This window comes from Abramis brama (genome assembly GCF_963993115.1).
Source record: "Abramis brama genome assembly, chromosome: 6".
NCBI classification, from domain to species: domain Eukaryota; kingdom Metazoa; phylum Chordata; class Actinopteri; order Cypriniformes; family Leuciscidae; genus Abramis; species Abramis brama.
Window position 1 is genome coordinate 39,356,562 of NC_139968.1, and position 23,083 is coordinate 39,379,644.

The following is a 23,083-nucleotide window of genomic DNA, read 5'->3' on the forward strand; positions in this document are numbered from 1 at the left end:
TGGCAGCAGATTTTATTATATTCTGCATCTACACAGTTAGGCGAGTTAATCAAGCTAAAGATTTCCTCTCTTTGAGATTAATATCTTTTGAGTAAAGTTTTTCATAAAAAGCACCTATATAGTTTGATATCTCTTTACTGTCCTTGCTAATCTTTTCCCTAATGTCAAGTTTTCTTATAGAATTGATTTCATTTCTTCTTTTTCCATGTTAAAGAAATATCTACTGTTTTTCTCACCCCGTTCCATCCAATTCCTACGTGACCTTATAAAAGCTCCTTTCGCTTTGTTCTCATATAAAATATCTAGTTGATTTTGTAATTCTAATAAGGCATTATTATTTTCTTGGCTCAAATGCTCTTTTTCAGTAAGTTTGTTAATATTATTGATTACGCTAAGTTACATTTTTCTTTTTGTGTGCCAGTTGAGCTGTATAGTGGCATGTTAAAAAACAACCCCCAAAAACGACTTTATACTAAAACATTGCTAATTGCCCTTGAGATTTCACATAATTGGATTACATTAAATGTCTTTATATATTTTTTTTATATTTAAGCCATTGTTTACCTCATATTGTATATTTCAATGGAAAGAATTGATTGTGCAATGTCTATGAAACAAAAAGTTCAAAATGTAGTTTCCCTGATTGTGGCCGTTTGCAACATTTTCATCTTAATGTCACCAGCCTGTGGTCAGCTGTGAGAGATGGAAAGCAGAACAAAAGTATTTTGGTGCAATAACTTTTAAGTGGCACTTAATTTCATGAGATCTATATCAGGGAGGAAGCAGCTTGACCTAATAGCATTTATATGCCAAAAATACACTGTAAGCCCGAACAGTACTACTAGCTTATAAGGACTGAGGTCACTACAGTTAAAAGCTCTTGCTGAGTTAATCCACCTTTAAACTATTACTGTCTATGAACAAAAATGTATTTTTATGGTTGTGTACCTCAGCATTTCTGAGCGAACCCCGCTGGTTCACTCACTATTTTTAAGTCTACTGTCGATCACGTGATATGACGTCACGACGTGCGGACGTTATCTGAAAAATCTATTCAAGATGGCTACCCTCTCGAGCGAAGTGGAGCTGCTGGTTTATCAAGCATGAAATAACTCGTAAGTAAACCAAAACACTTTAAAACTACTTTGCTTGTTGTCATATTGTAACAATATCATGTTACACATGATATTTGACTGTTAGACTAATATTTGACTATTTAAGTTGGCGCGGGCGCGATGACCGTCCTGTGCACTGTTAATGTCGTGGCAGGGCAATAATGTTAACGTTAGTCAATAACCATTTGCAGCAAGCGATAGTCCTTCTGTTTTTGAATGTGTTGCTGCTGTTTGTGTTAAGCGCTCTGTGATATTTGACTGTTAGCCTAGATTAGTTTTTTTTTTTAAGCGCGGAGCTTCACGTTGGCGCGCACGTGCGCGATTAACGTCACCGTCAGCCCGCGTGCTAGTGACAAGGTAATATAATGTGTAAGTTTACTGTTAATGTCGTGTCAAGGCAATAATGCTAACGTTAGTCAATAATTCTTTTCAGAAACGATAGTCATTGCGGTTTTTTAGTGTGTTGCTGCTCTTTGTGTTAAGCACCCAGCTCTGGCAAGTTCAATGAGATGTTTTTTCTACATGCACCCAAATGAGCTAGTGGCTGTTAGCTTTAACTTTTACTCTAACAAAGTTAAGGTTATAGACATAATTGTAACCGAATGAACTCTGCAAGTTTTTATTAAACATTTAAAAACGTTTTTTTTTTTTCATTATAGGTCGAAGTGTAAGGAGTAGAGTGATCATCCGCCAAAATCAAGGTAGGTCTACCTCAAATGTTAATTTAGGCTGTAACCTATTTTTCACCGTTTATTTAATTTGGCGCCAAATTCAGATTAGAATATAAATCTAGCCATACAATATCTCTTTTGCTATTATTTGTGAATAACAAGTTAGCCACCCTCTTAAGTGTAACAAAATGGTTTCTGTGTTGTCAGACAATTCATTTAACTCTCCTGTTATGTTGGAATTCTGTGCACTCCCTTTATGATCCGCATTGGATTTAATAAAATTCCTCAAAAATCACGGCAATGAAAAACAACAAAGATTCATGTTCAGACTGTAAACTTTTAATGTGAACATTTGTCAAATATTCCAAATATATATATATATATATATATATATATATATATATAAGATATTTAATGAAACTGTTTTTTAACCTTTTTTTTTTAAAAGTAGTTGAAAAAAACAGTATGCTGACTTGTTTTGCATGTACATTTTTTTTAAACTTTTTTTAAGAACAAATTAAGCAAATAAATGTAGCTGTATAATAAAACAAACTAAACTCATTAAAAATAATCTCATTTCGTAAATTCATATGTATTTCTTGCACTTCACACACATGGTGCTGGTTTTGCTGTCACGCTTGGATGGGCACACCTCGCATCTCTTCTGTTATGTTACAAACACATGAAAAGCATATTTCTAGAACACATTAGAATAGCCTACTGAAATGCTGACTAAAAGTAAAGCAAGTTTATCTTCTGTAACTATATAGACTTAATGCTACATTTTCTTACTGATAACAAAACAGTTACTACACAAAAAAAATGTGCTTGCCGTGGTAATCTTTAATCAAAATCTGTAAAGTTACTTCCTGTCTGGAAAGGTGTTCCAACTTGGGTTGAAAATGTTAAACCACTGGCCTCAAACTGTTAGTCTGCTATGAGATGGAGAGGAGTGCTAGAGTAAATCCCTGCCCTCTGTTCAATATTCCCTTTCACTGGGAAATCCGTCACAACACAGGAGAAAAGTCGTTTGCAGCTTTCGGTTCACAAGGACTTTAACCTAACATTTGCACTCTCTGTGTCTTTCAGGTGGTGTCGTCAGATGAGCCAGGCATCATTGAAACTCCTGTTGCTCTTATCACAACAATCACAGAAGAGACTGCAGATCCAGTGCATTTCAGTCCTACAAGCATCTCTATTGTTGTGGAAGACGATGTTGTGATGAGTGATATCCCTAACTTGGCTAATGCATTTGCATTGTTGCTTGGGTTGATGTATGCAGTACATCTGGACTATCCCAAGAAACTCATTAACACTTGTACATTCATCCAGAAAATCATAATGGGTCTTGATGATGGTAAACCACTCAAACCCTGCCTACTGAGTCTCAAAAATGACCTGTTAATGAAATAGTAGGCTAACTTAAGAGTTGTTTACAAGAAAATACACTTGTATTTTCTTGCCTACATGTTGTGTTTTTGGGGTTCCCAGTATGGTCACTTTATAGTTTGTTGTTGAACAAACAATATAGTTTGTTGTTGTTGTTAGTCAAAGCATTTGGAACTATTTACATTTGGCGGTTTATGTCTTGCCTACAAAATCTAACGTAGCTGCTGTTGTTTATAATTATTGGTTGTACACCAACTTGGTGCTCTAAATCCTAAATAAATAAAATTAAATAAAAACAAAATATAAAAAAGGCACATCTCACATCATTTTAGGATTTAGAGCACCAAGTTGGTGTACAACCAATAATTATAAACAACAGCAGCTACGTTAGATTTTGTAGGCAAGACATAAACCGCCAAATGTAAATAGTTCCAAATGCTTTGACTAACAACAACAACAAACTATATTGTTTGTTCAACAACAAACTATAAAGTGACCATACTGGGAACCCCAAAAACACAACATGTAGGCAAGAAAATACAAGTGTATTTTCTTGTAAACAACTCTTAAGTTAGCCTACTATTTCATTAACAGGTCATTTTTGAGACTCAGTAGGCAGGGTTTGAGTGGTTTACCATCATCAAGACCCATTATGATTTTCTGGATGAATGTAAAAGTGTTAATGAGTTTCTTGGGATAGTCCAGATGTACTGCATACATCAACCCAAAGATGTGCCTTTTTTATATTTTGTTTTTATAGGTTTTTACTAACAGGACAGATTCGATGTCTTGGTTTTGTGTTTTGATATGTTTTATTTATTTATTTACTTTTTTTATTCTCTTTTATTTTTTTACTTATTCCATTTGCACTTTGATGGCTGTTACTAATGCTGTTTTAAAAAATGTAGGCCATGCATTTTACATTAAGCATTTTAAGATCCTCAGTTCCTAATTATATTGTTTAAAACACGGAGTCATTTCAGAAGTAATTTTACTAGTAATTTCTTACATGTTTGTATTAAACAATTTAAAGACTGAATAAAAAGAAAAAAGAAAATGTACAGCTGAAGTATTTTTTTTTGTACCGTAGTTTTAACTTGCTTGTGGGTTATAAAGTATATTTTTTTGAGTTAATATAGTTCTATTTAAGTTCCATTAGATCAAAATAATTAAGTATGAAAAAATGAAAACATTTTGAGTGTTAATCAATATTTTTAAGCATGGTGCACTTAAAAAAAAAAAAAAAATTAAATCAATTTTTTTAAGTTTGATTAGATTGTAACTTTTAAAAAAATAGAACTTAAAAAAATTAAGTTAGTTACCTCAAAAGTTATTATGTAATCGGTTTCTACAAAAGTTTTGAGTACTATGACCTTATTGGGGTTTACAGTGTATAGCATATAGAAAACAGGCCCCGTGTGCCCAGTTTAATTGTCAAGTACTTGCTTAGTCAGCCTGATTTTGATTGAAAATATATAATAGCATCTTGCCTCTCAATTATCAATTATAGTGAAAATGACATCAGAGGACTTCAGTGTCTTTACTGTAATATTGTTGCCAAAGGCGGAGGGTGAACCAACAACGGGGTAAGGCTAAAGAGATGTGCTTCCCCTTAAAAAATGTAATATATATTAATAATAATATATATATATATATATATATATATATTAGATTTCCTTGAAATAGTTACGTGTCACAGCACAACATTTCAGCATTAATGGTCCAGATCAGTTATTTGTTATTAAACTGTCTATGCTCAAAAACTCAGAATCTACTCACCGCTCAAAACGCCAGAGATTTGTTGAGGCTGCATTGCTCAACGCTGCAAAAACACGTAAATAGAAGCTTTTTATGTTCTCCAGAGCGCAAACACACGTAAGCGCCGGGTTGTTTGCCAAATATAGGCAGCTTTTCCCTCTAAATGCAATCAGAAGGAGCAGCAGACAGTGGTTTGAGTGAGAAAACTCCTAGCAAGTCTCAAGTCCGTGACCAGGGGAAGGCTTAAGGTGATGATACACAGGGCAACTTTTTGAGCAATGTTGCTGGGCAATCTTGCCGGTCGATTGTTGCTTGGGCATTTTCCCATTGAAAATTGGCAGTAAATTTCTGTCTGGATAATTTAGATCATTCGTGGGCCCTGTGTCTCATCTGGTTGCCCGTTGACGGCAACATTGCCCAGCAACATTGCTCAAAAAGTTGCCCTGCATCACCTTTAAGCCTTGTCCAGCCTTACACACACTCCGCCTACGAGTGTTTCAGTGTCTGTCTTGTTGATAGGCCGATTTATTAGTGAAAGTTTAAGATAATATACAGATAATAATTGCAACTAAAATCAATATTTATTATTTATTATTCACATTTAAGTGGGTAACAGCAGAGCCCGTCTACGGAGAGCCTGGCCACTCCCTATTAAGTCCTATTGTACCGAATTCTGATTGTAGTTCCACCAGAGCTCCACTGGGGGCGATCGCCCATGAGTGCAAAAATGAATGGGAGTCAATGAGGCTAGACAGCTAAATTTGTCTTTCACCCGATTGCCGTTGAGAAATTGCAGGTTTTGCAAAGTTGAATGAACGAGTACTTATGTCCTTTCGATTTCTTACAGGTTGAGTTGTTGAGCAGTCAGTTCAGAATGATTGGTCAGTGAAGGACTGATTACGACCAGAGATACCGCTTGATGGCATCGTGGCATCCGAAGCGGGACAAGAATGTTAAGGCGGACTTTTTTTTTAAACAACAAAACAAAAACTCTTAGCATGTGTATTTACCTGTGTCAGCTGTGTTGTCGAAGCCTCGAGAGAAAAGAAAGTGCAGAGCAAGAAAGCACCAAAGTGACTGAAGGATTGCCGTAAAGCAGTATCTCTGGTCGTACGATGTGTATGAAGCATTGACATTTTAAAAAACTTTTTAAAGCAAATAAGTGACTCTTAAAAATCTAACACCCAGCAGTGTGTAATTTCTTTGCATCTCCTTTCGACTACAACATTCAAATTACTAGACAAAAAATTATATCATGAGAAAAGTGGATTTTGATGGGTATACCGCCATTGACCTCCATTCATTCTGCACTCCTCCTGTGAGCGCCCTCATATGGAGCCAGATTGGAACTGCAACCAGTTCAGAAGCCGGAAGTTTACTGAGAGTGAAACTTCTCCCCTTATTAGTCACTCTCTGGTAACAGGAACAATAGGCTACTGTACCCAAAAGAGGAGTCTGTTTTCATAGTAGCTGTAAAAGGCAAACAACTTCAGTTGAGTTTCAGGAGAAAGGCTTGCATGCATTATTTTAGAATGAATGGAGCCAGGGGTAGATGTGAAAGATTACTGTGGTTTAGAACAAAGTAGTTAACTGCCACCTAGAAAGCACACAGGACCCCTTACAGTCATCTCTGTATGTGTGAGTTTACCTCACCTGTGAGAGTTGTCTCAATGCACATACATCGATTCCACAATCTGTGTAAAAAGAAATGTCAGAGATGAGATATTCAATTCACTGCTTTTATCTGAAAAGGTTACAGAAGATTCCGGCAACTGCTGAGAAAAAAAAAAAAGGATACTGTTAAAACATATATGGCCAATTAAAAATGTAATTACTTTTTTTAAATGTATTTTTCAGAATTCATTTACACAGATTAACTAGAAATGTATCCATTGTTTATATAATTAGATAGATAGAATGATAGAACGATAGACAGATTGAACGATAAGACAGACAGACAGAAGACAGAACTAATGATAGATATATAGTGTTTTGGCAATCCTCGCCTTGCTGTACCTCTATAGCTTACTATCATCCACAGGTAGGAGTGAAGTTTTTACAGACACACAAAGATTTTCCAGAGATTATTGCAGCTGAGGCTTGTGGTTTATTGTAGTAAATTGTACAAACAGATGAACATACCAGTTGATTTCTTATCTTGTTTCCGGTTGTTTGCGTGTTTTCTGATCTGTAGACTCTAATCCGTGCTCTGTGCTCTGTTGTCTGGTGAGGACGGTATGTGCTCCCCCTACCTGTGGCTACCACTTCCTGTCACCTATGCCCACTACAGGATGTGTACCCGAAAGGTACTTCTAAGTACCCCATGGGAACACGATAGGACCTTTAATGGTAAATTTGTGAATGTTGTACCTTAACTATTACTTTATATGACTTTTCAAAGGGTACATATGTACCTTTCACCATGCATATTTCATTGTGTACCCCTTTTCTTTGGAAAGGTACTTTTTGGTACTCAGCTGGATACATGTTTGTTCCTTTGCTGGCACATTTGTGAAATTTGTACTTAATTGTAGTACAAAAGTACTAAAAGTACTTAATGCATTAAAAGTACTTAATTGTACCCTCACTGTACCATTATTTCTGAGAGTGTAACCATGTGCATCTAATCACTGTCACCCAGTGTCCAAAATACTAATATAAATATATCCAAACAAAATAAAATATCATGCCAACAATAAACATAAATGGCTCCTACAGATATATAGATCTATATTGTGGTTAGAAAACTCATGATAATGATAAAACAAGTTTCTAGAAGACAAACATATGATTTCCTTTAAAGTTCAATAACTTCTGCAATCCAAAAGCATAAAAAGCTGTGTTCAAGGTGATGACGAAGAGAAATATGATTGCCAGTAAGTCACCCCCATCTCCCCCTCCTTCCCCTTTCACACCCACCACAGGAAGCTAGGTAGGGATTTTCTGCTATAAAATAAGAGCGTCTACCTCTCAGTACAGTAGAGTCGACTGCAAGTCTAATGCCTCGTTTCCACTGAGCAGTACGGTACGGTACGGTACGGAACGGTACGCATTTATTTGCGTTTCCACTATCAAAAGTTGTGAATGGTACCAAAATGCCGAACCGTACCGTACCACTTTTTAGGCACCCTTCCATTGGGGTACCTAGCACAGTGGAACGGTACTAAAAGGTGGAGCTAGACTCACTGCAGGACGTTGATTGGTTGACAGAGAATCGTCACTTGCGCGTGCTACAAGGGGAATGACAACATAAGAAGCGCCATTTTTTAATATACAGTTTAATATAATACTACTGTTACTGTATCACTAAATGTAATTTTAAGAGTTTTTCAGGCGAGAATGTAGTTGTTTAAAGCTCAAATCTGTGGTTTATTTATAAAAATGATTATTTTTTTCCCCCGGTTGTGAGATCCATGCGTTCACCGGGGCTCGGCGCTCATGTTTCCCGGCTGGATGAGCCTTTCGTCGGCTAATCTTCTGACGTTCGTCGCTTACTCCGACGGTAGTGGTTAAACATGAGATATAATTCGTCTTGTGTAGACCTAACGGGCGATCTTTGCTCTCGTGAATATATAATGAGTTCCCTGTCAATCGTTTTGGCTGAGGGCTAAGTTTAGTTTCATATTAACGTTATAGGCTATTTGTATTTAACTTTACTTGTAATGTTAGACTAGAGCGCTGCATTTGGATATTTGACTGAATTGTTTGCTTTATTTATTATTGTATAGCTTCTTGTACCTTTTACTTAAACTTTTATATAGGCTATTATTGATAAAACTTAAATTTTACAAAAAGAAATATGGTTTCTTGTCATTTTTTTATTACAAGATTATCACTGATGTTTATTGCAACATTTGTACAAACGCATATATTGCCTGGAATATGTTTAAATTTTTTTTATTTAAACGAAAAGAGGTAACGTTAGGGTTGTGTTTTAAATTTCGTTTTGTTATAAATAGAATAACGTATAACGTGCAGTGAATAATCAATATGCGTTCCGCATGAACCACATTTGTGTCCCTATAATGTTTAATTTATTTAAATGAAAACGAAAAGAGGCAGAGTGGTGTTTTATAACAGATTTCGTTTTATTGTTGCTTAAAATGTACATACAGAGCAAGTTAACAGAGATAACCGGAGTAGCAGAGCGACGCTTTAAGAACGCGCTGTACCATTTGCATGTAGGAGTCGCACATGGCAAGTACAAACTTTGCGTACTTGATATTGAGAAAAGCCTAATGTCGGCGCTTGTCTTCTTGTGACAAACATGTCGAGGAGCAAGAACAAGATCTGCTGCATGTCATCCATTGTAGTTTACTATGTTCTTCTTCGCGCGAAAATGACGTTGATCGAAACACCACGCCTATCAAGTAAGGGTACTGTTGGCAGTGGAAACGCTAGCCAGATCATGGTTAACAGACCCGAACCGTACCGTACTGTCCCGTACCGTACCGGACTGCTCAGTGGAAACGAGGCATAAGTGTTGTGGAGGGCTTTCCCGTGAGGCTGAAGGAGCTCCGTTCTGAATGTCTTAAATGAGTCGAGATTTTTTTTTTATTCGTGTAAACTCGTATAAATCTATCGATCTGAAGTCAGTTTATAATAAACTCGCTTAGAAAAGTGGAAGAATAATCGTTGCTCGTTTAAAAACGGCTCAATGACATCGAACAATCTGACAATCAATGGAAAACTTTCAGAACTACAATGGACTTCGTTTACTCAATTTTTACTCACACGTACAGAAATATGATGTTTATTTTAATCTTCGCCGGCATACTCGTGGACGGTGAGTACATTTAAATGGTTTCGCACTTCACTTAACTTTAAAGAAAAATAATATTAATTTAGGGCGAATCAAAGCAAAAAAAAAAAAAAAAAAAAATGTCTTTGTGGTCTAGAGGTCTTGAAACTGTCTGGAGATTGTGAAAGAAAAACGTTTAATTCTACAGGTGCAAGTAGCCTATTAAAAACCCTTACGAAAATAAACAATGGTTTTGCTATACACTAATATAGTTTAACCATGGTATTTCTTTGCAGTAAAACTGTGGTTATACAAATCAATCAATCTTCCAAGAAACGTCTCGGTTACGGATGTAACCCTCGTTCCCTGAGTAGGGAACGGAGACGTTACGTCGGATGACGACGATTGGGTTTCGCTTAGAAAGCCTCTCACCTTCGAGTATATAAAATGAGCCAATGGCAATGAAATGCCATGGGTCTGCGGAATTTGCATAGCGTATCTCCGCCCACCGCAGGGGGTATATAAGGAAGTACGCTGCAATATGCAGATATGTCTTCGCTGAGGAGCCGAGACTGAACTCAGGCGTTTTTCAGCGATACAGCGGAAGTGGCAGGAAGACGTAACGTCTCCGTTCCCTACTCAGGGAACGAGGGTTACATCCGTAACCGAGACGTTCCCTTTCGTGGTCACTCCGAGTTACGTCGTCATCCAGTGCCCTGCGTAAGTCTGAGCTCCCTGTTGTGAGAATAGCACGAACGAAGGAGTCCTACTTAACACAGGAATACCAAGGTACACTGGGAAGCATATCTCAGGAGAAATATGCAATTATGCCCAACCATTAAGGGGGGGACTTGAGAGACACATATGACCCAGAGGGATGCATATGGGGTATCACTGAGGTGTCCAGCCGCAGGTGGAATATTTAAACCCCAGGGGTGGCAAGGTGGCTTGCCAAGGGAAAGACACACGCTCAAAAGAGACTTACAGTGGAATACACATGTGGGGGTCGCCCAAAGGGGGGACCATGCACATGGAGGCACCTAGTCAAGCGCAAGAGCTGTGTTATGGCAGATTGGCATAACTCAGGCGTTGACGTAACCAGTGCTGGAGGAACTCAGAGCTTATCAGACTCACCTGAGAAGATGATCGCACGTATCCCGTCCGTGGAGAGGAATGGCGAGCAAGCGAAGACACCTGAGCAGAATCTAGTACCGGCTGGTTGAAGCGAGTACATGAGAAGAAACTGGCTCTACTCGGAGATTATAGAATCTCGCGAATGTGTTGGGTGTCGCCCAGCCTGCAGCTCTACAAATGTCTGTTAGCGAGGTGCCATGCGCTAGAGCCCAAGAAGAAGCCACACTATGAGTGGAGTGGGCTTTCACACCAAGGGGGCATTGATGACCTTGCTGCTGGTATGCCAAAGCAATGGTATCCACTATCCAGTGAGATAACCTTTGCTTTGAGAGAGCCTTTCCCTTCAGCTTCCCACCATAACAGACAAAGAGCTGGTCTGAGGTCCTGAAACACCGCGTTCTGTCTACGTAAGCACGAAGGGCGCGTACTGGACAGAGCAGTGCCAAGGCTGGGTCTGCCTCCTCCAAGGGCAGCGCTTGCAGGTTCACTACCTGGTCTCGAAAGGGTGTGGTAGGAACCTTGGGCACGTATCCAAGCCGGGGTCTCAGGATCACGTGAGAGTTAGCCGGCCCGAATTCCAGGCACGCTTCGTCAACCGAAAATGCCTGCAGGTCCCCTACCCTCTTGATGGAGGCCAATGTAACCAGGAGCGCTGTCTACATAGACAGGAACTTAAGCTCCGCTGACTGTAAAGGCTCAAATGGAGCACTCTGCAGGGCAGTTAGAACCACTGAGAGGTCCCAAGAAGGTACGAGGGGAGGACGAGGAGGATTTAGTCTCCTCGCTCCCCTCAGGAACCTGACGATCAGGTCGTGCTTCCCCAAAGACTTACCATCAACTGCTTCGTGATGTGCGGCAATGGCGGCAACATACACTTTCAGGGTGGAGGGAGACAGCCTTCGCTCCAACCCTTCTTGCAGGAAGGAAAGCACGACACTGATCGGGCATTTCGTGGGTTCTTCGTTTAGAAGAACACCAGTTGACGAAGAGGTTCCACTTCAACGCATAGGCATGTCTCGTGGACGGTGCTCTAGCGGAAGTGATGGTAGCCACCACCGCAGGTGGTAGGGTACTCAAACCTGCCTCGTCCCGTCCAGGAGCCACACGTGGAGGTTCCAAAGATCGGGATGAGGGTGCCAAAGGGTGCCCCGTCCCTGAGAAAGGAGGTCCTTCCTCAGAGGAATTGGCCGGGGAGGTGCTGTCGCGAGGAGTACTAGTTCGGAGAACCAGGTCCGGTTGTGCCAATACGGGGCAACCAAAATGACCTTCTCCTCGTCCTCCCTGATCTTGCGCAAGGTCTGCGCAAGAAGGCTCACTGGGGGAAACGCATACTTGCGTAGGCCCCGCGGCCAGCAGTGCGCCAGTGCATCCGTGCCGAGCGTGCCCTCGGTCAGGGAATAAAACAGGTCGCAATGGGACGAGTCGTGGGAGGCAAACAGGTCTACCTGTGCGTCGCCGAACTGATCCCAAATCAGCTGGACCGTCTGGGGATGGAGCCGCCATTCTCCAGCGAGAGGCCGAACTCGAGACAGCTCGTCGGCCGCCTGGTTCAGGTGTCCCGGGATATAAATGGCTCGAAGCGACCTCAGATGCTTCTGACTCCATATGAGGAGGTGGCGAGCGAGTTGCGACATACGGCGGGAGCGTAGACCACCTTGATGGTTGATGTACGCTACTGTCGCGGTATTGTCTGATCGGACTAGTACGTGCTGACCCCTGAGCAGCGCACGGAAGCGGTGCAGGGCGAGACGCACAGCCAGCAACTCGAGGCAATTGACATGCCAAAGGTGCTGGGGTCCTATCCAGGAGCCCGCGGCAGCATGACCATTGCACATGGCGCCCCAGCCCGTGGTGGAGGCATCTGTTGATACAACAACATGCCGGGAAACTCGTTCTAAGGGCCCTCCGGCCCGTAGAAACTTGAGGTTCGTCCACGGGGTGAAGGTCTGACGGCAGGCTGGAGTCACTGGGACTCGAAGCGTGCCGTGTTGCCATGCCCACCTCGGGACTCGATCGCGAAGCCAAAGCTGAAGCGGTCTCATATGAAGCAATCCCAGCGGCGTTACTGCGGCTGCGGATGCCATATGCCCTAGGAGCCTCTGAAATAGTTTCAGTGGAACCGCACTCTTGCCCTCGAATTGGCGAAGACAAGTCAGCAGTGACTGCGCGCGCTCGCTCGTAAGCTGCGCGCACATGGCGACCGAGTCGATCTCCATACCGAGAAAAGAGATCCTCTGCACGGGGCAGAGTTTGCTCTTCTCCCAGTTGACCCGAAGGCCCAGACGAGCTAGGTGCCGGAGCACTAGGTCCCTGTGTTCGCAAACCTGGCCTCGAGAGTGAGCTAGGATTAGCCAGTCGGAATGGAGACATGGAAGTAGGCGTCCTTCAGGTCGACCGCTGCAACCAATCCTGCGGCCGTACACACTGGAGGATGTGTTTGGCCGTTAGCATCTTGAACGGCAGCCTGTGAAGGGAGCGGTTCAAGACGCGCAGGTCGAGGATTGGCCGTAACCCACCGGACTTCTTGGGTACAATGAAGTAAGGGCTGTAGAAGCCGGACTTCATCTCGGCTGGAGGGACAATCTCGATCGCACCCTTCGCCAGTAGGGTGGCGACCTCCGCTCTCATGACAGGGGCATTGCCCCCGACCATAGTGAAGCGGACTCCCCTGAAGCGGGGAGGAGATATCGCGAACTGAATCGCGTAGCCGAATCTAATGGTTCTCGCGACCCAGCGGGACAGTCTGGGAAGCTCTAGCCAGGCCTCCAGAAAGTGCACCAGCGGGGTCATACGAACCACAGACGTACCGTCGGTGGGGCAGCGAGGCGGAATGACTGGCACCGGCGAGGGTGGCATAGCGGCCCTGTGCGGGGGCACGGTCATAAACCGCATCCTGCCAGAGGAGGCCAGGGGAGGGCGCGCGTCCCACGGGGGCGTGCTCTGGCAGGGGTCTGGCGACAGAGGGGGGATGAGAGGAGCGTGGCCCGTGGGCGGCGCGTGCTGTCATCCACTGCCTCTTAAAGCTCAGAGAAAGAGCATCAGTTCTTTTAGAACAAGATTCTCCCCCAGCCCTCCACTGGGGGAAGGAGTGGTCCTGCTCCCAACTCCCCGAAGAACTGAGCCCTAACTCCAAGCTGCCCATCTCAGGAGTGCTGCTTAGCCAGGTGTTAGCCGGCTAAGGGGCAGAGACAGGCGGTGCCAGCCTCCAGCGACCTCCTCGTGCTCGGACCGGTGAAGGCTCGAGGGAAGGAGCCGCATGGAGGTGGCGTCGGCGGGAAGCGGACTAAGCAGACCACACCAACGGATGACCGTCAGTGCAGAGCCTCAGTCCGCTTCTGGAGTGATCGAAGACTGTTGGGCGCAGTCCTCAACCACACCGCCGACCAGGCTGCCCGCCTCAAGGGTGCTGCTTAGGCTGACGTGGCAGTCTAAGGGGCGGAGACGGGCAGTGCCACCCTCCTGCGACTTCCTCCTACTCAGAGCTGGTGAAGGCCCGAGGGGAGCAGCCGCATGGAGGGGGCCTTGGCGGGAAGAAGACTAAGGAGACCGCACGGATGGATGACCATCGGTACAGAACCTGAGTCTGCTTCAGGTGGCCGAAGCCACACCGCCAAAGAGCTCAGCCTGGGACATGGGGGAGCTGAGAAAATTAATTCTCAGACCCTACCACATCAACCTGGCTAAGCCCATGTCTGGACCACATAGTGGACATCACCTGACCCAGGATCACGCAGGTACCGATGTCGCCCGAGAGCGAGGTCAGTAGTGTGCGCGGCGGAACAACCAGGCCGGGCATGGGAGGCATAGCGTCCCAGCATAGGGGCGTGGTTAAAATTTTCCGCGTTCCAGGGTTGGCCAGGGAAGGACTAGCGTTCCACTGCGGCCGGTTCGACAGAACTCCCGGGACAGCACTGCATCGAAGGCGCAGGCGACACACAGTACTGCATGACCGTGCCACGATAGTGACAGGGAACATACAGACCATGATCACCGTGCGATCGAAAGCAGCGAAGGCGGAGGACACCCGCGAGCCGCGAAAGTCACGTGGAGTCTCGCGCAGCGCAGGCGTCCTGATGCACGTCCGGGAGAAGCTTACAGCGCTCGGGGGGAGGGCGGGGCCACTCCAGCCGATGCTTTCAGCTGCCCGGGAAAGCATGGCTGACAGCTCTGGATCGGTCCCGGCAACGATGGCACTCCCGTGGGAGGCAACGCAGTCGAAACTTCATTTCCAGAGGAATCAAGCCCGCCTTGTGATGCTGTGAGTGCATGGTCTGCGATGTGGAGGGGGGTGTGGCCCGAGGAATTAACTCGTCGGTTGTTGTGCCACACCAAACCCTCAGATCACCCTGGCCACCAGCCAAAGTATCCCTTCTCGAGGAAGAGATAAATTGGGGTGTGGCAGAGGGGACTCTCACATGGAGATCATTGAGTCTTGATCTATAAACATCGCGATGGTCATGTTCCCGCAATGAAAACATGACTCATCAACGAGCGCTGGCAAGCGTGATTAAGCCCAACACGCAAAACAGCGCTCGCGACCGTTAGGCAGATGACCGCACACACATCCAGAAAATACACGGGCGAACCGTCTTGAAAAAGACGTGCCGCGTGCAGCTCTTTTAGAGAGTGGAAAAGCTCAGCAGAGTGCTGAAGCGCCCAGGGAGAAACACACTCACTGTCGGCAGATTACTGCACAAATCAGCAGCAGGAAATGCGATCTCGCTGGAAAGCGCCGTCACACAAACACACTGAAGAGCCGCTCGTCTCGAAGAGATTTGAGATGACACTCAAAAGGCTTGTGGAGTGAAGTACTGAACTTGGCTCCGAAGCGAAAACATATCTGCATATTGCAGCGTACTTCCTTATATACCCCCTGCGGTGGGCGGAGATACGATATGCAAATTCCGCAGACCCATGGCATTTCATTGCCATTGGCTCGTTTTATATACTCGAAGGTGAGAGGCTTTCTAAGCGAAACCCAATCGTCGTCATCCGACGTAACTCGGAGTGACCACGAAAGGGAACCATGGTTATTACACTTTTACTATAGTAAACCCCATGGTTAGTTTTCTTAAGGTATGAAACCAACATGATGCTTTGTTTCTGTGCTGATGTCTTGTTCACTATTGCATTAACATTACTCAGGATTCAGTGAACTTACCTGAGAACTAATTTCTTATTCACCATTTTGTTGTTACTGTATTCACAAAATATCCTGCGGGACTTGAACTCTGTCCTTGGATCTGTAAAGACTTGAACAGGATTGCAGGAGGAATAAGACTTAAAGGAATAGTTCACCAAAACATTAAATTCTGTCATCATTTACTCAGCCTCATGTTGTTCCAAATCAACTTTATTTCTTCTGTGGAACCCAAAACTGAACTCTCTGCCTGAGAAACTGTCTCTTTTCTTTGTCGGCGAATAGGAAAACGAAAGAAATAAAAGAGAAGAAAAGAGAAGCAGGCCGAAGCCGGTCCGGACTTGGGTTTTGGAGGAGGAAGAAAAAAAGTGAGGATTGAGGGTTTGGACTTTTTATCAGTGTCCTGTGTACGCCCCCTTTTTCGTGGATGACGAATCAGTTTAGAGCAGGAAGATTGTCTTGGTGTGTTAATGCTGCCCGACCCTCGTGTGGAATCACGAGGGGGTAAAATATGATATTATGCTCGGGGAATTAAAACGCATGGAACCATAAAGTTTATCACAGTCTCTTATCAAAAATCTTCTTCGTCATGCACAGGGGATCAAAACAATACTAAGGACGAATATTGGCAAAGATAGCAACATAGAGATACATTATTTTGTTGACATAAAGGCACTTTAAGATTACATTACTGTAATTCAAAAACACAACTACTCTAATATCATTCTGGGGAACATGCAAATCACCCTTTATACAGTTGTAATAGTTGGTAAAATTAAATTTTACTAGTGGAAGTCCATATATGGTAATGTGCGTGTCTGTGTGTATCTGTGAGTTTTGGGATGTGTGTGCGTTGGAATGTTGCGCCCCCCCGTTATCAATGAGATCGGGTTACAGGATGCGATTCTACTGGGGGAACATTCTTCAGAGAAAAATACATTTCAGAGCCAACACTCGAAGATCATAACTATATGATCACAACAACATTAATCACACATACATACAGGAAGTTCAGATACAAGTCTGAGTTACATACATTAAAAGGATATTAAGGTAAACACAACGGATGTTTGTGTGTGTATGTATGTGTGTGTGTGTATCACACAGAAAGCTTTGTTATCTCTCTGTGGTCCAGAGAGGGGAAGGGGGTTTGGAATGCAGAACTTTGCAAAGTAAAGAGAATATGTTGACTTTTTTTTATCCTCCAAGGTGCAATTTATGTCGTAAAAGTCCATTTGTTGCCGACTAGCTGGAGCCAACACAACTGATTTACCTTTGGGGGTTCAGAGTGGAACAGCAAGAAGGAATGTGCGTTTATGTTCTGATTCAATGAGCCATGATTCATAGCCAATGTGGCTACAACGCACCCACCGCTAGCCTAGCTTAGCACAAAGACTGGAGGTAAACGGCTCCAGCTAGCGTACTGCTCCCAATAAGTGACAAAATAACGACAACATTTTCCTATTTACATGTTGTGATTTGTATAGTCAAGGGCTGTAGTACTCGAGTCCGGTCTTGGAAAACTTGCCTGCTTGCCTTGCACATCTAATTAATGGGCAAAGTTTTCTGACTTTTTTTCTTACCTTTTTTTTTTTTTTTCTGTGGATGTTATTGAATTTGTAGTCTAGAAGTTTAGCTCTTGTGTTCTTCTGAACATCTCGCTGAATCAATGACATCTAAACATTGCCCGATGTAATTTCTGAGTCATATCACTCCATAATCTGCCTCTCTTTTATTCCACGAGTGGTAGGCTCCAATGACTGGCTGTTTTAAAATATGGCTAATATCGAAACAAAATAATCCAGGCAGTCTCATCTTCGAGACGTTTAGGCCTCCTCCAATAGTACTGACAGCTGGGCTTATAGCTTGCAGGTTTGCTTAGTGGTAAACTTTTTTCATTTGATTGGTTCAACCGCCACCCGCCCGAATTTATTTAAAATATTATTTTTCGTCACGTCATCTGCCTGATCTGCAGTTTCTCCGCATCTCAAGTGTGTGTGTTTGTGTGTGTGTGTGTGTGTGTGTGTGTGTGTTGGCTCGGCCCTCCCTCATGCAGTTTAATTGGTTGACATTGCGTGTATGATTGACAGGAACAGAATGTGAGGCTGATCAGACAGTCGAAACGAATGTGTTTGCTCCTTTAGGCCTATATAATTGTTTTTTTTGTTGTTCTTTGAATTAGTCAATTATTTTAAATAAAATTAAAATCATTCATTATTTCATTATTATATAATGATTTAATTTCTATAGGCTATATTTTTTAGCAGACTTTTTTTTTTCATGTCCTGGACTCGGTCTTGACTTGGACTCGAACCTTTTTGGTCTCGGTCTTGTCTTGGACTCGAACCTCTTTGGACTAGTCCTGGTCTTGGACTTGTCTTGGACTTGACAAAGGTAGTCTTGACTACAGCCCTAGTATAGTCACAGCATGTACAAATAATAAGGTCACATGAGACACAGCATCTTATAACCGTACTCCGTCCTAACCGGAGTGATTTGCTCAAACTCTGAGCGAACTCTCTGCTCCTCACCACGGGGCTTCTCAGGTGCTGCGAGCAAATCCCAAGAGCAAGTTCCCAGCTCCCAGAATATAGTTGTCTCATGTGACCACGCTGTATCCAAATCACAACATGTAAATAGGAAAATGTTGGCGATATTTTGTCACTTTGGGAGCAGTATGCTAGCTGGAGCTGTTTACTTCCAGTCTTTGTGCTAAGCTAGGCTAGCAGTGGGAGATGAGAAGGGAATGTATGGACTTATCTAACTCTGGGGGATATGGTGAATAAGCTATAGTCCCAAAAAGTCAGCATGTTCCTTTAAGCAGAGGGGTACGCCACTGGTAGTGTATGTAAATCAACAAAGTTTACTTATTCTTATTGTTACCTGGACTGAGAAATTCACGTTTATTTGTCAGCAAATGTCCACCGGACAACACTAATAGTGCTGTCACGATACTGGAATTATCAAACACCTTGAAAAATATCTGTGGCAAGGAGGACGAGGCAGAGGGTCGTGAGAGAACGGAGCGAATTGTATCTCACGGAGGAGAGGGAGCATAAAAGGGGGAGCGACGAAAGTGAAGGATGAGACAGGACCAGGCCTGGATTCTACGTTGTGTTTTGTTTATGCTGTATTAATATGTGTGTGCGGCAGTCATTCGTTGACATCCGCCATTACTTTCATTTTGAGTTTATTTATTTAAGTTGGAGATACGAGGCTGGTGCACTGCGCAGGTGACACTCGATAGTAATGATTTAATTTGCACAATATTTAGCATGTATCATTCCCAGACCCTCATAACAATGATTTACTTGTTTGAACCATCTGAAAGTGAGATAAAGCTGACTGACTAATCCCAAAGTAAAGTGAGTTACAGTAATCCAATCAGTAAAATCATATTTTTTTGAAAATTTTTCTTGACGGAATAGGTTTTACTTTTACTAGTAGTCGAGGCTAAAAAAAGCATGTTTGACCACTGTATTTATGTGTTTGTCAAATTTCGTGAAAGAATTTCACATTTCAGGATTTCTTTCTTCTCTAGAGAGTCATTTCCAGGTCTATAGAGAAACTTTAGAGTCAGAATAAAGCTGAAATGATTGCCAGTGTGTGAAAGAGAAACTAAAACATGAGTAAATGAGGTGATGATGAGCTGTTTTAAACTATCGGTCGAGTGCTTGACTACACACTGACCCACAACTACAACATGGATTTGTGCAGGGAGTTGTCACACAGAGGAGAGATGTGTATTTTGCAGATATTACAAATAATCAAACCTGTTTGTTGGAATCTGTGGGGGAAAGGGTGTTGCTGTGTCCTCTGGGCAAATCCAGGTTTCAACCTTGATGATGGATGATGAGCTTTATTGGCATTTCCACAGTCCCAAACACAGAGAGCGATGAGGAGGTGTAAAGAGACTGCAGGCTTGTTGGATCATGTTGTCCAGCACTTCTCTGTTCCTCTGTGAAATTTGTCCACCCTTTAGAACTTTCTAACAAAACTACTTCTTTAAACTCCTCCTAGGCTGCTGGTACAATTCGAATGATATATGCGTGATCTGGAGACCCTCATGACAAAAAAAATATATAAATTATACATTTTTTTGTTTGATTGTTTCCAATTTAAGCCAAAGAGTTTGGGTGAGTTTAGCCTATGATGAATAATTCACTTGTATCTTCAGTCTGCCAAGCAAAGGTTGAGCAAAGGTTTTGAGAGTGATTGCGAAGTTTCTCGGGGGAATGGAAACGTTTTGCAAGCGAAAAAACAAAGTTTCTCGGGGAAACGCAAAGTGTTTTGTGAGCAAACGCAAAGTTTCTTGGGGGAACGCAAATGTTTTGCAAGTGAAATAATAGTTTATTGGGCGAATGCAAAAGTTTTGAAAACTATTAATAAAGAGTTAAATGTTCTATGCATCCAGATCGGATTCAGAACGATGATCAACACACACAGATGTAGTAGATCGAGTTCATCAACACCCCTAAAGCTTCACAGTCCTGTAGCTCGTCCTGGGTCGACATTTTACTCTTTAAAAATTAGGCAGTTTTGATTTATATGCTGTTTAATTTTGATGATCGCGTTGTTTTACATATGCATATGATTACATATGAGATCTCTTGTTTCTGCATCATCTGCGTGTGTGTGTTGATCAGGAGATCAGTACTCTTTCAGAAGATGTGTAATAGCGCCCCCTACCGTATAACAGTATAAAAGTCAATAAATTCAGTCAATTTTTTTTAGATATATAAAGTATTTAATGAAGTCATGACATGCAAAATCAAATGTGCCTTGATCTGTTGACATATAAGAGGTCTTTGTAAATAAAGCAAAAAGTTAATTAGGTGATTCTAAGTTTAAATATTGATGATTACAAGCTTGGGGGAAATGCAATTAGCAAATTGTGCAATTAATTAGTAATTTTTTTTTAATTGATTCCCATCCCTAATATATATATATATATATATATATATATATATATATATATAATGTATTATATTGTTCACATTTTTAAAGAGATATATTTTTTAATCAAAGCAGTGTTTGGTCCTTATTTCCAAAATATAATTTAAATGTGCAGATGTGTTTGTAGATTATGTGCTGAACTGCAGTCGAATCAAATCATTCATTATTTAAAAATTACATTTCATGCATTGAAATTAGTAAAAAAATTATGATCGAAATTCAGAAACTTCTGAAAAGAGCAAATCAACTTTCAAACACAAATGACGGTGGCATCACATTCTTACAAGTTATTTAGGGCAAATAGTTTTGATTATAAGTTTGATTGAGTGTATTAGGATGTATGTTATTAATTCAGGTTGCTTTAAAGGTCCCATTGCATGGATTATTTTATTGTTTTAGGATGTTTCCTGGGGTGCCCTTAGAATGTTTTTCAGATCCAAAGTTGTTATAATTTAGAAATAAAAGGCATATTTCCTACCCTGATTTTAGCCTGTGATTTGAACTCTCTGTTTGAAGGGTCGTGTCTGTGAGAGACTTCAGTGTAAACGCCCTCTGCTGTGTTTGGCTGCTGTGAGCCTTCAGTGTAAACGCCCACTGCTGTGATTGGCTGAAATGCTTGCAAATGAAATATCTAGTATTACATGTGGAACTCTCTCGAAAACTTTTACTATTACAGCTATTATACATTTATATAATATATTTCACTTTTACAGATATATATATCGGGATTAACGAATCGTGAGAAGTTTTTAAAGTATATCTATTCCCATCACATAAAAGGGTGCAGTAATGATCATTGAGCAGATGACAGTCTGTTGATCGCGTGAATGAAGATCTTATCATTGCAACGCAGTTTCTGCACTCACTAATGATTTCACCAATGCAAACATGATGTATATAAATACAGTAAGAGCTTCATTGTGCAGTGTAACAGCGTCATTGATTTCATAATGAGTTTTGGCAAGTGTCCAGATAAACTCGCGCTGTGTGATTGACAGCTTGGGCGATTGGAAAGGGATTGTTCTTTGATCGCTTTCTATGTATTAATCACAGTTTAAGTAAGATTATTTCCATCCTACCAAGAGAAACGATGTGAAGTTGATCGTTTAGTCACTGGCTTGATTTGCTGATGCATAAACAGCATTATACGACTGTGAGAGAAAGATTATCTGTCTGAACTTGAACAATTACACATCAGACATTCACATAACCCACTGGTTCTTCGAGGGCTCGGATGAAGGAACTAAAAAAATACTTTTGTGTTCATTTGTACATCCAAACACTGAGCAACTGCATGCTTCACTCGTTTGCAAGCCACAATGTCTCTCGAGGAAAAAACAATATCGCGCTCGCGCAGCTCATCTTCTCATGGGCGGCCCAAATTCTTTTTGCGGGCAAAGAAGAGAAAGGGGAGGTAACCTTTCCCCTTATGACGACATAAGGGGAATATTTCTAAATTTCGCCCGTCTGTGCTTTCATTTTCTCAAAAATACCCAGGGATTGGTTTACACCCATCAAAACGTCTAGCCACTGGGGGACCATAGGCAGGCTAGGGAAACTCATATTAAGGTTAAAAACCCTCATAAAGTGAAATTTTCATGCAGTGGGACCTATAACTTGTCTATGTATGAAGACTCCAGATGCAAAAGCCTCTAAGTGCCATCTGAAATTTTCTTTTAGAATGATAATTTTATTCAAGCTTGTATATTTAAGTTCAGTAATTTCACTTAAATTACAATTAATAGGTCATTTTCATTGCCATTTAAGTGAAATTACTTAACTTAAATATACAAGCTTGAAAAAAAAAAATGAAAAAAAGATCATTCTAGGAGAAAATTCTAGATGGCACTTCGTATGTTTGTTTAAGCTCAACCGCTGGCCATAAATATATAGCAGTATACATCACTTGATCACTTACTTTAAAAATGTACGTTTTCAAATATGAACATAACTGCTTCAAAATTGCTCGCGTTAAAAAACTCAATCGAGGGGGCGGTGCTTTGACGTCATCCATGCATCTACGAATCACCTCCTACGAGAGGCGGAGCAACAGTCACACTTTCACTTTTACAGAGAGGTGCATTTTTTGACATGATGCTTGCTGTATGACTGTTATTATTAGCGGCTAATTCTGAGAAGATCCCTCACACACAGTACAACACGTACCGAAGGTAAGACG

The 23,083-nt window shown here is 42.0% G+C and overlaps 1 protein-coding gene and 1 long non-coding RNA gene across 2 annotated transcripts in view; both read left to right on the plus strand.

The window, feature by feature from the left end:
* LOC311085929 (CD276 antigen homolog) overlaps positions 1 to 23,083 on the plus strand; it is a gene marked incomplete at its 3' end in the record, with an annotated part of 109,128 nt that overhangs the window by 81,218 nt on the left and 4,827 nt on the right. The window lies entirely within an intron of this gene.
* Positions 1,044 to 4,308, plus strand: LOC311084243. The gene is made up of 3 exons (XR_014606470.1): positions 1,044 to 1,115; positions 1,775 to 1,816; positions 2,876 to 4,308. It is a non-coding gene; the product is annotated as an uncharacterized lncRNA (long non-coding RNA).